The 16308-nt window shown below is 47.4% G+C and overlaps 1 long non-coding RNA gene across 1 annotated transcript; it reads left to right on the top strand.

Moving 5' to 3' along the window:
- Positions 1 to 7826: 7826 nt before the first annotated feature.
- Positions 7827 to 12265, top strand: LOC310694112. Its single transcript, XR_014519546.1, has 3 exons — positions 7827 to 7973; positions 9719 to 9921; positions 11985 to 12265. It is a non-coding gene; the product is annotated as an uncharacterized lncRNA (long non-coding RNA).
- The last annotated feature ends 4043 nt before the right edge of the window (positions 12266 to 16308 follow it).

Raw genomic sequence — 16308 nt, 5'->3', positions numbered from 1 at the left:
GATGTAAAATGAGTATTTTAAACTGTAAAACAGAAAATTTAATAAAAATTATACACACACACACACACACACACACACACACACACACATTACAGACTGTCAGTTGCTGGAAACAGTGTGAGGGGAGAATGCTTTTGCGCTTGGGTTCTGCTTCTGGGCTTCCCATTAAGGCATCTGATTGGCAGGACTGGCGTATCCATGAGACGATGTGAGGCGACCACCACAGGGGTAGCAGATCTGGCCTCCAAGAACTGAATCACCAGCTGTTGCCACTGTAGTGGCAGTGACAGCTGTGGCATGGCATGTTCCTCGGAGACTGGATCTGCCATCTCCTTGGCAGCCATCCCACCATGCTACTTCTACAGCAGCTTCTTGGTGAGTAGGAGGCACTGCTAGTCTCCTCCCACCCTTGTTCTTAATGTAGATCTTCACTCATCCCTCCTTCCCTAGTGGGGAGGAGGCCATATGGCAGTCTGCCTTAGGTGCCAAAATGTCTCAGGCCAACCCTGTGTTGGAGATTCATTCCCCGTGTCTGTAGTCATGGGATTGTTGTCTATCACATGACGATGTATGTTTTCATTCCACAGAGTGGGAAGTAACGGAGACAGGGTGTTTGTGTTACTGCGTTCCATGAAATTGGATTGTTGTCCTTTGTTCTTTCTCTTTGCTGTCTGATGAGAAAGAGGAAGGAGCTAAGTCAGAATGCTCCAAGTGTTTTATATGTAAATAAAGTAGATTAGCCAAAATGCTGAGTTGCTGAGGTCTGATAAGTGAACTGCAAATACTCTGCGAATCCCTGAGTGTGCTGATGTCTGTTGGCATCAGTCGCTGTGATGTTCGGACAGAAGAAAGCTTTTGAAGCTCCTGAACGATCGACCAGGAGGGAGAGAACATGCCAGTCAGGCATGTGTCTCTGCCAGGGTCCTACATGAGAGTAGTACGATCCTAACCCCCTGCTGGCTGGCCACTGTGAAAACATGATGCTAGACTTGATGGGCCATTGGCCTGATCCAGCAGGTCTCTTCTTATCTTTTTTTTGGAAATTTTACATCAAAGTTACATTATTCCCCCTTGTACTTTTGATACATTTACTTTCACTGTTCTGTTTTCCCTGTCTCTCCAGATACCCTTCTCCCTCCCAGAATATGGCCTGCTGCCCACCATCATTTAATTGCATCAGCCTGGCTACAATTCAAGACATATCTACCCAGTTGTGGTCATATTGGCTGAGCTGTCCTGTGATATCTCAATGTATCCCTATAGAGCACCTGCTTTGCATGCAGAAGGTCCTAAATTCAATCTCTGTCTAGCACCTCAAGGTAGGTCTGCAAGGATGCCAAGTTGGCTACCCCTATCTCAGACCATTGGATATCTTATCCACTTTATACTTGACTGTGACATGTATAAAGATATTTGTCTTCAATCCATCTTTACGTTGCAAGCTTCTAAAATGAGGATTATCTTCCAGAAGACTATACTGCGTTGTTATTTTTTGCTAATAAAAAGCTAGTTGCATTCCATGCCTCCTATGTATGTGTCTTCCCTGTGGTTGACCTGACATGCTCGACAGCTCCTTGAAAACATCTGACTCTGGCAATGTTGGAATGTAGCCTATTGTACATAGATGAGTCGTGTCCATTGCTCTACCCACATCTGCATTGGGACCAGCCATTTGTCAATGGGGAGCTGTGACTTTTGGTCCCACTTCAACCCACTGCATTGAAATGACGTTTGAGCAATGAGGACCCTCCATTTTCTTCCACTTTTCCACTGCAAAGGCCATGTCTGCATTAGTTAGACACTCTGTCAGTGTAGTTTTGTGTCTCTGAGTCTAAAAACATTTGCACAAGTAATCAATGTTATAGGGCACCACAGGTAGATTGGTACCTCGGGTTAAGTACTTAATTCGTTCCAGAGGTCCGTTCTTAACCTGAAACTGTTCTTAACCTGAAGCACCACTTTAGCTAATGGGGCCTCCTGCTGCCCCTGCACTGCCGGAGTACGATTTCTCTTCTCATCCTGAAGCAAAGTTCTTAATCCGAGGTACTATTTCTGGGTTAGCGGAGTCTGTAACCTGAAACGTCTGTAACCTGAAGCATATGTAACCTGAGGTACCACTGTATATGTTTCTTTGGTTCACTTATCCCTCTGGTTCCTCTTCTTCACACTGTACATGAAATTCTCTTCCACAAGAAGTAGCAATGGCCACTATCTTGGATGGCTTTAAAAGAGGATTATCTAAATCAATTCATGGAGTAGAAGACTATCAGTGACTATAATCCACAATAGCTATGTTCTCAGAAGTGCTGCGTCCTTTGTTGGTGCCCAGGATGTGCGCCCACACATGCGCCTACACCAGGCAAGACCAGGGGATGGGTGCGGAGGGGGGAATGAAACCCACCATGCCAGCCCAAACCTGGCGGCTGCTGCCAGGTAGACGTGGGGCGTGGATGCAATGTGTCCTTGAACCCTGATAATGCTTCTTGCTTGCCTGAATGGAGGATAGAGAAGGGTGCGAGAGTATGTGTAGAAATTAGTCTGCTGCAGAAAGGTAAAATTCACATTACTCAAGGCTCCTTTCATCAGCTTTGCTAGAGGCCCAGCTCCACTGGGTATCTTCTGCCCCTTAATTGTGTCAGCTGGTCAATATGGGAATAACTGTTTAGAAATCAAAACTGTTTTGGCTTTGATATTTCTATTTGCTCCTTGTCCCTTGTCCTTGTCTGTCATTGGTTTTTATTTTAGATTGTAAGCCTGCAGGTAGAGACTGTCTTGTTTTGATGGTGTGTAAGCCACTCTGGGAGCCTTTTTGGCTGAAGTGTGGGATACAAATGCTCTGAATGAATGAATGAATGAATGAATGAACCAGAAATAGTTGCTCACAAGGCAAAGTGGCCCGCATGTAGGAAGAGTTCCCCCATACTTGGGATAATGATGCTCTGAGACTGAAGTTTTGATGCTGTGTGAAAGTTTAATACACAAAAGAAACTAAGAAAGCAATTACATATTTCCGAACAGAATAAGCAATACATCCATGTAATAAGTAAGTAAGCATTGTGAGTGTCTCCCCCTGACAATGGCTCCATCATCGCATGGAGTTTCCTTTTGGAGTAGCCCACAGAGCAGATCTCTGACTGACACATCCTTCTCCCCCACTCTTTGAATGTCATTTAGCTGCCCTGCTTTCAAAACCAGGACAAACCTTTAAACCCTTTATCCGTTTCTTTTGCTTTCTATTAGAATCCCCTAGCAACCATGTCCCTGGAGACAAAAGAACAAGCAATGCCGTATCTAGCATGTTGAATGGACAGAGCATGGTAGAACATCTGCTTTGCATGCACAAGAACCTAAGATCATTCCTCAGCATCTTCCTAAACATTAGGAAGAACTTCCTGACAGTAAGAGCTGTTCGACAGTGGAATTTGCTGCCAAGGAGTGTGGTGGAGTCTCCTTCTTTGGAGGTCTTTAAGCAGAGGCTTGACAACCATATGTCAGGAGTGCTCTGATGGTGTTTCCTGCTTGGCAGGGGGTTGGACTCGATGGCACTTGTGGTCTCTTCCAACTCTATGATTCTATTCTATTCTATTCTATTCCTGGTAGGGGGTGGGAAGGAACCCTTCCTGAAACCCTACAAGTTATGCAGTAAATAGAAGTGTAGCTTGAATAGAAACCATGACACATTTAAAGAAAGCTATTGCAATGAGTGGGTTGTGTGTTTAAAAGGACACATCAATAAATAAGGAACCGGAGCAGATATTTGGATCAGTAGGTTAAGCAGAGAGGAAAGAAGGAATGATGGTCAATGTATGACGAGATATTCTGAAAGGAGAAAGAAATCCAGAAATGTTGCACTCTGTACCTACTGGTTTCAATAAGATCAGTATGCAATCATCCCCTCTGGAGGTTGTGTCTATGATCATTGTCGTGTGTCCATGCCTTGCATTTCACATCCCGGTTGCTCCACAATTCCATGTTGAAGTTTAACATGGCCCACAGCATGGCTCACAGCATGAAGTGTTGACATTACCACAGTGGGCAGTGCTGCACAGGAATGCTGCTGGCATGACCACATCGTAGCCTGGGTAGCACATATCGACTCTCATGCCTGGGCCAGAGTCCCCATGTCCACCCCCATAAGACCCAGAGCCACAGCAGGAGGGTGGGCAGCATTCAGAAGCACACACAGAGCGGCAAGAGACTCGGGGGTCACAGTGGTAGACGAGACGGGGTCCTGGAACCGTCAGGGAGCAACCGCCGGGTTGGACGTGCACCATTGAGGTGTTGCCAGTGTCAACCAACACTCCGCCACTGCCGGCTCCAGCTCCGCCCCCACCGTATCCACCATATCCACCGCCATATCCGCCACCACACCCGCCACCACACGAAGTTCCACAACAGGCCATCTTGAGTGAGTGAGAGGGATCTGAAACACACATGAAGGTTAACAGTCAAAGTACTTCAGAGGAGATGATTGGATACATGGACCTTGGACACACTCGCAAGCCATCCATGAACAAATCTGTGCAATGCATTGATGTGCATCTCCCTGAAATAATCCTAACATGCTTATCTCACCCTTAATTTGTGCATTCACTGCAGGGGTAGGAAATCAGAGCACCCCCACGAAGCAAGTAGGCTTGCCTGCCAACCTTTGCTATTCCTGACCATTAATCTTCTGTCAGTTGAACCGTCATACAAGATGCACAAATCCAACAGGTACAGCTTTCTTACACAATACAAGTTCCACGATGGGAAGCTTTGGCTGTTGGATGCATGTCTGTCATTCCACTTTTTTGAATGTGTTGAAGTCTAGGTAAGGCATACGGGGAAATATTACCAAAGCAGAACACCTAGCCATGCCTTACCACTTCACAGGAGAGGACTGGGTGAATTGATCTGGGGCACAATCCCAAGTGATCCATGAACAAAGTATCTCACAGGAGAAGGTTGAATGAGTAGACTTTAAGTCCAGCATCCTGCTTCCCCCAATGGCCAATCAAGTGTCTCCAAGAAGCCCACAAATTAGAGAATGGAGGAAACAGCTCTCTCCTACTGCTGTTCTCCAGCTATTAAACACTGGAGGCATAATTCCCCTGAGTTTGGAGGTTGCATGTAGCTTAGAAGCAAAAGGAAATGTATTCCACAAAACTCACCTGGTTCCACAAGAAGCACAAATTCAGACGAGTGAGTGGAAGAGGATGTGATCTGTTGGGAGAGTTCTGAGTTTTGAGCGTTTATATATACTTTTAGGGTGTCACATAGAATAAATGCCTGCCTTCTCTGGTTCTCATAAACCATAACCTACAAACCACATATCTCTCTCCCTTTCTCTTTCTCTTTCTCTTTCTCTTTCTCTTTCTCTTTCTCTCCCTCTCAGTATTATTGTTATTCTGGAAAACTCCTCTGTTTTATTGGCTACTCATGGTCTATTCTCAGCCCCATATAATAAGGTGTAGCTATTGCACACTCTGAAGAGTCCTTTCTTTTAATACTTTTATGGGATCTAGTCATTCCAAGGAGCGAAAGGGAAAACAATTGTGTGCTCAGGTGCAGTGAAACCACACAAACCCCCCCAACCTGCTGCCTCCCACCATGCACAAAGATACACAGGGCTATACTATTGGATCAAAGAAAGGCCACAACTTTACTGATTACAGATGTAAATGATTTGGCTCAGGCACTGGGTAATTTTTTCCATTCAGTCTACCTGCTTGCTGACTTCTTCCTAGGGGGTCAGTTCTGGGAAAGGATTGTCCTATGACTTACATCAAATAGCAACAGCCCATCAGAACAGCCTTGGGGAGTGTTATGGCCCTCAACCCAGATCCCCTAGGATCCTTGTAACAGGATATCCCAATTCCTGGGATGGGAATGGAAAGCCATACACCCACCCTTCCAATTAATTACTATTAATCCCACCCAATGCCCTAACTGCCAAAGTTGTGACAATTGCTAAGAGGGAGGCAAAAATCTTGAGGCAAACCACTCTGTCTGGAGATAAAATTCCTTCCTGGCCCCAAAATACAGTGACCGAAAAATTTCATAGCAAGGTCATTAACAAAACACTAAACTGCAAAAACAAATAAAGCACAGAAATGAGGGTGGGAGGGTAGGAGGCCCAAAAGCCAAGTACAGTGCCAGGTGAGGAGGCAAGGCCCTTTTTATCCTGAAGGAGCAGACCCAAGTGGAAACTGGCACAAAGTTTCCACCTGGCTCTGCCCTGTTAGGGTTCTTTTCCCGTGCTGCAGTCACGGGATTGTTTTTATCACATGACAGTCTATGTTTTCATTCCACATTGTGGGAAGTCATGGAGACAGGATGTTTGTATTACTGTGTTTCCGTGATGTAGGACATTTGTTCTTTGTTCTTCCTCTTTGAAGAGGAAGGAGCTAGTTACGATGCTCCAAGTGTGTATATGTACATAAACGTAGTTTAGCCAAATGCTACACTACTGATTCTGTACGCTGACTGCCTATACTCTGCTGATGCTGAAATGTGCTGATGCCTCTAAGATATCAGCCGCTGTGATGTTCAGGCTGGAAAAAGATTTTGAATCTCCTGAACGAACGACCAGGAGGGAGAGAACATGCCAGTCAGGCATGTGTCTCTGCCAGACTCCTACTCGTGTGTTGGACCACCTGACAATGGTTATGGGCCCATGAATTGTGGCCACAGAGGAAAGCAGGCTCAGTGCCAGCAGGGAGAACCGGGAGCCGTTTTTGTCCCAGTTGAAGTTTCTGGTAACCGCTTGTGCTGGGCCCAGGGGTTAACCCGAGCAATGCGGTCCAGGTCCAGTCCCGAATCCAGTGATTCCACAAGGAGTCAGTCGGACAGGTCCAAGGCAGGCCACAAGGCAGGAAACCAGGCTAGGTCAGGCACAGGGTCTCAGGCAGTTTCTAGCACACAGCAATGTTGCTCCCGCAACCTGGGGTGGGTTCCAACAGCCTTTTATCTCTGTCGGGGTAACGGTCGGTCCTGATCCCCCGGTGGCTCACCTCCCTGTCTTGCCTGAAGGCAAGCACTCCTCCTGCGAGTATTCAGGTCTCTCCTTCTCTCAGACCTAAGTCTCTGCAGCTTGGGAGTTGTCAGTGGATTACTAGACCCAGAGGGTGCCTCAGCCTCTCCTGACCCAACTGGTAGTGGAGCAGCTGTAAGTGATTGCCCAGCTGAGGGCAATGAGGTAATCCCTGCATCTTGAGCCAGGCCAGGCTCAGGCCCCTGACTCGGCCCAGCTGGTGCTTGTTGCAGGGGAACCTGTGCAGACTGGGACTCTTCAGAATCCAGCCCCAGACTCGGCTCAGATGCCGCCTGAGGCAGAGGATCCAGTGTGGACTGAGACTCCTCTGGTTCCGAGTCAGAGCCCAAGTCCCAGGCCATCACACAGCTGATGCCTCCTAAACCCCACCCATGATTGACCACGTCGGAATACGCCAGGGGGTCCACGCAGCCCCCGAGATGAGACAAACCTGTCTGGGCGTGTTCCTGAAGTTGCACAGCTCTGGGATGTCCATAAATCATCAGTCCCAGCACACTCCAGTGACACATAGCAGATGCCAATGAGCACGCACACTCAGCAGAGTTTAGCAGAAAGAAAGTGGAGATTGGTGTGCTCATTCTAAGCTTTTATTAAGCAGTATATACAGGACAAGCGATCATGGTGTCTCTCACTTCAGCTCTGAGAGAGAAAAGAAAGTAAAAAGTACAAAACCACAACAGAGTGGAAGAGATAAGGCTAGCTTCCGTTCTCAGGCTTTCCAAGCCTAGAAAGTAAAGACAGACATGTGATGTACAATCACACATCCAGCAACGGAGGAGTGAAATGCTAATAGACCAATCATCAGAAGTGGGTAAATTTGAATTTCCCCACAGAGAAAGCGAGAGGAGAACATCTCCTGTTGGCCATTGGGAGGGTCCGAAATGGCCTGGCACCAGCAGCGAGCTGTGTGGCACCACAACTTTCACCCACCAACAAGGTGAGGGGAATTTGCATAACTATGATGTTCTTTTGAAATGATTTAATCATGGAAAGGTTCAAGTCACCAGATCCATTCATGGCTCCTGATGTCATTCTTCTCACCAAATGGCCATGCTGTTGGACTCCGACTTCCACCACACCTAATTAACAGTCGGTGATCATAATGTCCAGCAATATATGGAGGAAATTACACTGGCTACCCCTGCAGGATAAGTTCCCAGTTTGAGTAAGCCTTGGGTAAAATCCTCTCCACGCTTACTGAGGCAGATGGGAGTTGAAGGCCAGCAACATCTAAAGCGTCTCTCACCCCTGGAGTAGAGATACCTCTGGGTTTGATTACCGTGGATAGATCAGGGTCTCAATTCCGGTTTAGCATAATGCAACTCATTATGTCAGGGGTGGGAAACCAGCGGCCCTCCAGATGTTGTGTTATTCCAACTCCCATCAACTCCAATCAACATGGCCAAGGGAGGTGGAGTCCAGCCACACCTGAAGGTCCACAGCATCCTCCATCCCTGACCTACATAGACCTTGGGAGTTCTATTTTGGTCCTCCAGGACCTACTTATATGTATGGATGACTGGCCATGATAGAAATAGTTTATTGCATTCTGCACCATTTGGTTAGCTTGCTGGAAGCTAATTGCTTTTACTGTGGCTTGGTTTCAGAGCGTTGCTAATAACTGTAGCACAGTCTCCACTTGTAAAGAAGTGACTGAGTTAGCAATGCTACAAATGCCCAGCCTACCATTCCTGGACATCTGATGGATCTACATTAACAGACTCAGGTGCTATAGATTTAGTGTAGTTATGCAATTCAGGTTAGGTGCCCTGTGAGCCACCATGCTCTGCTATATCTGACTGTGAATATAGGCCACATTTTCACAAGCACTGAATCACACTCCTTTCCAGTAATGGATGCATAGAAAGCCTGGAAACCAATTCCATTGCTTAGTTTCAAAGGATGGTTCCAAGACCTATAATTAAAACTCCACATGAAAAGTCCTGTATAAAAGTGCCCGGAACCCAGAAGATCGTTCAGTGCCTCTAATAACGTCTGTCTGCAGCTACAGTTGAGAGCACAGGGTAAGTTTTATTTTGCTCATTCTCTTCTCAAAGCTCTTATTGGGAGTTGACAAAAAAGGTTGCTCCATCACAGGGGTCAGGAAATCTGAGGGCCACATTCATTACTGGATAGTATTCTGTGGGCCACATGCCAGTGGTTGGTAGAACCACAGGCAAAATTTGTTGAAGCAACAAATGCAAACTTTACCTTCTGCGTAGTAGGCTAGTTTCTACACAGTCTCATAACCCCATCTCTGTTCTCCATCCAGGCTAACAAGGGCTCAAAGACTATGTCTTAGCCAGGAAGAAATGCTCAAGGAGGGTGTGATGCAAAGCTGGTTAAGGAGCATGGAGGAGTAATTCCATAATATTCTTGGATTGCCATCAACCCCAGTCAATGTGGCCTGTGGTCAGTGATGATGGGAGTTGTAGTTTCGTAATGTCATTGGATTCCATTGCCCAGCAGCTTCAGCCAGCAAAGCTAGTCTTCAGGGATGATGGGACCTGTAGTCCAACAACATCTGGAGGGCCACAGATGTCCCTCGTCCTTGTTTTGCAACATGGGTTCTGCGAATCTCTACTTTCATTCCCCCTCCCCGAGAGTTTCCAAAAGTAGACAATACGGCTTTGATTATTTCATTTCATCCCTCCCTCTCTCCTTCGCTCTTGTGTTCGGTAGGATCCTGAAAGTCCCACAAGATGACATGCTGCATTTCTCCAGGAGTTTCCAGAGATGGTGGATTTTATGGGAGCAACAGTGAAGTGCTTGTTGACATTGCTCCTGAGAGCAGAGTGCGGGTTCAACCGGGACACTGTGCCCTCACACTCCCTCCAGCCCAAGTCAGCACCACCAATGAACCCTTCAGAATATCTTGCCACTATGTAAGTTATAGCAAAAAGGCAGAGATAAAGTGTGTGTGTGTGTGTGTGTGTGTGTGTGTGTGAGAGAGAGAGAGAGAGAGAGAGAGAGAGAGAGAGAGAGAGAGAGAGTGCAGACAGAGCAACTGAGCAACTGCAACTTGAATGACCACGATCTACAATGTCCATCATTTGTGGCTACTGTGGCCTAGTGTCAGGGCTGGAATCGGACACAGGTCAGCCCTAAAGGAAGCACGTCGCCTTGTCAGTGAAGTTAACGCTTTAATCAAGGAAACAAACATGCAACTCAGCCTAGTGGTCTCAGCAACACTTCCCAGTAGGTCTTGCACCTATGGAGCAGTTGCCAGGACTGAAGGTCCCTGCCTTACATACTTCTCTAAGGCGCCTCCACTCCCGAATGTTTCCCAAGCAGTCTTAAACTGCACTTGCACACCTCTGACCTCTGTTCTGCTCTTCTCATTACCCTGTGAATTCTTGAAGACCAGGGGGGAGGAAAGCTTGTTGAAGCAGGAGAGGGAGAATTCCAGGATTTTTCAGCAGTCCTTAGACCTCCTCTTTTGCTTCAGTCTTGGAGTATGAACTGCTCCCTGTCACAAACTCTTTCTGCTCACTAAACCCTTTGGCATCCAACACCTCCTCCCAATCTTCTCCCTCCGACCTCTCCTTGTTCTCCCACCACCAATTCCTTGGCTCTGAGCCTTCCTCATCCTCTTTGTCCAGCCAGTCCATGCCATCTAGTTCTAACAGAGGTGGTAAACACGTGTCTTAAATAAATACCAGCCAGTCAGGGAACCACATCACCACCATGGTGGTGTTAAAAATGTCCAGTTAGTAGACAGAAGAACCTGCTAAACTTCCAAGAAGAGCCTGCTGGATTAGGCTAGTGACCCATTTATTCCAGCATCCTGTTCTCACAGTGGCTGCCCAGATGCCCCAATGGGAAACCCAGAAGCAGGATCAAACACAAGAGTCCTCTCCATTCCTGTGCTTTCCAGCAACTGGTCTTCTGAGGCAGGACTGCTTCCAACTGTGGAGACAGGGCATAGCCATCATGACTAGCTTAGACTGCAAATTGGCTCATTCCTGAGATCATCCCTGGCTATTTGCTCCCCACCCCAGGTCAATAACAAGCAGGTGATCAGGAACAGTGGCGTAGCGTGGGGGGTGCAGGGGGGCCGGCCGCACCGGGTGCAACATCTGGGGGTTAGGGTTAGGGGGTGCAAATCCACATGTTAGGGGGCGCAAATCCACGGGTTAGGGGGCGCAAATTACTTGCCTTGCCCCGGGTGCTGACAACCCACGCTACGCCACTGATCAGGAAATACTATCATCAGTTAATTGCACAGCCCTGTAGTGTACAGCTTCAGAGTGCCTTGTGGATACTTTCAGACATGCCTGAGTTCTGTTGTGGGGAAGGCACTTGTGAAAGTGCACCTTGCATTCCTGAAGGTGGCTCACGGTGAGCTAGACAGCTGATAGCTCAGTGCTAGAGGTCAAACTTCAACAACATCTCCAGGTAGGGCTGTGAACGTCCCTTGCCTGAAACCCTGTACAGTCATACCTCATGTTACGTTTGCTTCAGGTTGCGTCCTGCAGCGACCCAGAAGTAACAGAATGGGTTACTTCTGGGTTTTGCCGCTCGTGCATGCGCAGATGCGCAAAATGACGTCATGCGCAGAAATGGCGAATTGCGACCCGCGCATGCGCAGATGCACAGACACAGGTTGCATTCTGTTCAGGTTGCGAATGGGCCTCCGGAATGGATCACGTTCGCAATCAGAGGTACCACTGTAGTCTAAACTGATAGTGCAGAGCTAAATGGACCAATGATATAACTCAGCATAACGCACTTTCCTAAACTTCTGTTTAGGCATGAATATTCCAACTCTACAGTTCTATGATTTCTATGATTTTATGTGTGGTACTTTAATTTATTTATTTAAATGAACCTGGATGCAAAGTAACTCCTGCACAAAGTTAATGACAAATAATCCAGAATCCAACCAGAATTCTGACTTATGTGGTGAGTTGAGAGACTGATTTGTCCTGCACTTTCCTTGTTATAGAAGGAAGCCAGCTGCAACATGCTTCCCGCTATGAAGTCTTGCTGCTCTCCAAACAATTGGACATGTCCCTCTCGTACTGGATCCTGCAGAGGATGGACTGGTTCATCAAGTCTTGGGACGCGAGTAGGAATACAGCCACAAAGCTGTGAAGTGGTTTTCCCAGGGGGATATCTGTGTAGCAATGTTCATAATGGAAAAGCCTCCTGCTGCCAGGCCTGCAAACCATGCTAGTCCCCAATGCAGTCTACGAAACACACAATAAATGGGACATGTAAAATGCTCATCTGTAAAGGCTCTACTCTTATAAAGTACATGTCATGTAAATTTTATTTTATTTTATTTTTAGTTGAATTTTCCTTAAGTCAGTTATGGGGAATTTTGTGACTCTCAAGATGCTGTTGAATGTCACTCCCGTCATTCCTGGTGGGATACTGATGTGAAGTGAATGTCAACAACATCTGCCAGGAGCAGGTTAACTTATTTTTGTCTTAAACTCCAAACCCTATTTCTTTGCACCTGCTTCAATGCCCTTTCCTCTCTTAGGAAATTGGTGCTACTTCTTTCTGGGAGGTGATTCCAACCAATAAGGGATCATGCCATCAGTCCCAACCACTCAGAGATCACAGTAAGGTGATGTCACAATGACAAGCCAATTCAGATTTGAACAAGTAGTGATGTAGTGTAGGCACTTGTGTTGTATACCATCTTACTAAAAACAGGATGAACTGGATTACCCAGTGTGATATCCCAAGTACCATGACTTTTCTTTTTTTTTGCAAATCCATCATTGCAGAGATATACCTCACTGTAAAAATATGTAACTTTCTAATGCAAAGATTCCCTGTCTCTCTTACTTGGGGGTATGTATACAACTGAGTGCTTCAATAAAATCCATGTACTTTTTAATTGCTTTTGCATGTCTAATTCATTTCATGGCTCCTATTCCCTTTCCATTGTGAACCAAATTAATGAAAATATCAGGTATCTGAACATCAATTCCTCACCTTCAGAGCTACTGGTATTTAAATCTACAGTGTGGTCAGGACTGGGATTGGGTTGGTGGGCTGTGATGCAAGAGGAGGGGGAGAAAGAAACAAGGGGGGGCTGACTGCTGATAATCTTAGTTGGAGGAGAAGGCAATGCCCTTTTGAACCACTTTGAGACTCCTTAGGTAAAGGTAAGGGGACCCCTGACCATTAGGTCCAATCGTGACCGACTCTGGGGTTGCGGCACTCATCTCGCTTTATTGGCTGAGGGAGCCAGCGTACAGCTTTCGGGTCATGTGGTTAGCATGACTAAGCTGCTTCTGGCGAACCAGAGCAGCGCACGGAAACACCGTTTACCTTCCTGATGAAGAGGTACCTATTTATCTACTTGTACTTTGACGTGCTTTCGAACTGCTAGGTTGGCAGGAGCTGGGACAGAGCAACGGGAGCTTACCCTGTCGCGGGGATTTGAACCGCCGACCTTCTGATCAGCAAGTGCTAGGCTCTGTGGTTTAACCCACAGCGCCACCTGCGTCCCCTTGAGACTCCTTAGGGTAGTGATAAAACGGGATATCAAATCCAAACTCTTCCTCCTCCTCCTCCTCTTCTTCTTCTTTTCCTGACTTCAGTTGCTTGGAAAGAGGGAGCAGGGATGCCAACCCTTCCCTCCCCGACTCCTGTTGCCCCCAGAGAGGAGAACCTCAGTGGAGGCTCAGGAGAGCTTGGAGCAACTGGGAGGGGGCACTGGCTGAATAGAAGCCTGAACAGGAGGGTTCAGTCTTGTCACCTAGAACCAGGCATCACCTGGGCAGAGAGGAGCAAACCCACCCAGCCTAAAGGAGTACGCATCTGCGGTCCCAACGTTCTCAGAGAGGGCAATCAACTTTTGTGCATGACAGCACCATGCCTGATTTCTAAAAAAACTTTACAGGCGGAGCATGGAAACTTGAGGTATTAGAAGATGTGGTATGGAAGGGACAGGGTGGAAATCCCCCTTCCCCCGGTGAAATAAGCAGTCTGTCAGGATCTCAGGCATACACAAGCAAGCTCTGACAATAATTAAGGGGTCTCTGGCAGATTTATGGTACGTTTATTTACAACAGGGGTCAGCAAACCTTTTCAGCAGCGGGCCGGTCCACTGTCCCGCAGACCTTGTGGGGGGCCGGACTATATTTTGAAGAAAAAAATAATAAACCAATTCCTATGCCCCACAAAGAACCCAGAGATGCATATTAAATAAAAGCACACATTCTACTCATGTAAATATATGCTGGTTCCCGGACTGTCCACAGGCCCAATTTAGAAGGCGATTGGGCTGGATCCGGCCCCCGGGCCTTAGTTTGCCTACCCATGATTTACAATTAACACACAGAAAGCGACATGGAGCCATCCACCCTTGGTTACGAATTGCTCACTCTGAACCTCTGCCCCTTCCACAGCATGGAGCGCAGCATGCCAATGTCCCTTCCTCCCTCCCTTGTACTTCCCTTGCATTTTAACCCTTTCAGCTCTCCTGGAGCAGGAGAGGGTGGATGGACTTCTTCTCCACTATCAAACGAAGAGGCCTCCCTTCTGGTTGCATAGCAACCCCCTCAGGGCTGCCTGTTTCCTTCCCCAGCCCACTGCAAGCCTTCTGAGCATAGCTGTCAAGCGTCCCTTATTTGGAGGAATAGTCCCTTATTCCAGCGCCATGTCCCGCTGCTGTCCCTTATTGATGGATGTCCCTTAAATGATGTCCCTTAAATTTCAAATGAAGCAGCTCCTCTCCCTCCGTCCCTGCCGGCCAGGGAGGAGGGAGGCTCCAACTGTGTTGCTTTGCTGTGTTGCTCACACAATAAGAAGTCTAAGAATGACTGGGGGGTGGAGCCTGCATGCCTTGTGCTGATCAAATCGGCTGTGTTGCCTGGGGACTCGCCTTTGCTCAGCACTTTCCAGCGGAGAGGTGACGGTGGTTTTCCTTGAGGCTTCGTTTGGCTGCTGGCTGGGCTTTCTGCCTTTGGCTCAGAGGGGCTCAGAAGTTGAACATACCTGTGTTGAGTGCTCGGATCGGAATTGGATGGATACGTCATTGATGGCCCACTCACCCTTGCTAGTGAAAAGGTCTGTCTGGAGCGGGGGCACATGGTGGGAGAAAAGGAAAGGAGATTTCGTGGGAGGGGGGGCTTTTGAATTTGTTTTGGAGGCTCCTTCGACTTATGGGGGAAAAGAAAGAAGCTGCTTGACTAAAATGGTGGGTGACTGGAGATCTCATGGTGAGGGGGGGGGAGGCTGCGTGTGTGTGGCTAGTTAATGCAAGCTAAGGGGTTTTTTGAATGCTGGACGCCATTTTGTTGCACGTGCTGCTGCAAACTTTGCAGTGCAAAGCCAGGCCGGGGAGCCATCTTAAGTTGAGGCTGCATAGGCCTTGTGGTGCATGGGATTCAGATTCTATTCAGTAGAACCTCTGGTTACAAAGTTGGTTGGACAGTGTTCTTGAAGCTACCAGCATGAGTTTGAACAGACTGCAGGAGGACAGGAAGACTGGAGTGCCTGGAACAGGTTAGGCTGCAGGTCCCTTATTTTGGCTGCTGATCCCTTATTTTCAAGGTTGCTGGTCCTTCATTTTCAAATCTGTAAATTGATAGCTATGCCCCATTGTCTCTGCCCCACGAATCCTTTCTTAAGGGGTATCAGTGCATGAATAGGGTGAGCCTGTGACCAGGAACTGAGTATTTACCATCACAAAAGAATCGCCAGACTGCCCAAGTAATGCAATCAATGATCATTATCAGGTAACCTGGTAGACAGGTTTTCTGCTGTAGACTGCCTCTTCTGTGAAGTATGTATGATGTATTGTGGGGGGGAAGGTCTTGGTCTGCAGGGTGGACCAACACCAGCTGATGACATGACTCCCCAAATCAACACAGACTGTGGAAACTTCACACTGGACTTCAGGCATCTGGCATTGTGTGCCTCCCCATTCTTCCTCCAGATTCTGGGTCCTTGGTTTCCAAATGAGATTCAATAGCTGCTTTCATCAAAAAAGAGATTTGGGGAGCCATGTCATCAGCTGGTGTTGGTCCACTGTGCTTCATTAAGTCCAGGGTCAACACAGCCGACTACCAGGAGATTTTGGAGCACTTCATGCTTCCTTCCGCAGACGAGCTTTATGGGGATGCTGACTTCATTTTCCAGCAGGACTTTGGCACCTGCCCACACTGCCAAAAGTACCAAAACCTGGTTCAATGCCCATGGGATTTCTGTGCTTGATTGGCCAGCAAACTCGCCTGACCTGAACTCCATTGAGAATCTATGGGGCATTGCCAAGAGACAGATGAGAGACATGAGACCGAGCAATG

The sequence above is a fragment of the Podarcis liolepis genome (genome assembly GCF_965112155.1).
Source record: "Podarcis liolepis genome assembly, chromosome: 15".
NCBI lineage: Eukaryota > Metazoa > Chordata > Lepidosauria > Squamata > Lacertidae > Podarcis > Podarcis liolepis.
Note: the sequence above shows the minus strand (reverse complement) of the source record. Positions and strands in the feature narration are given on the sequence as shown.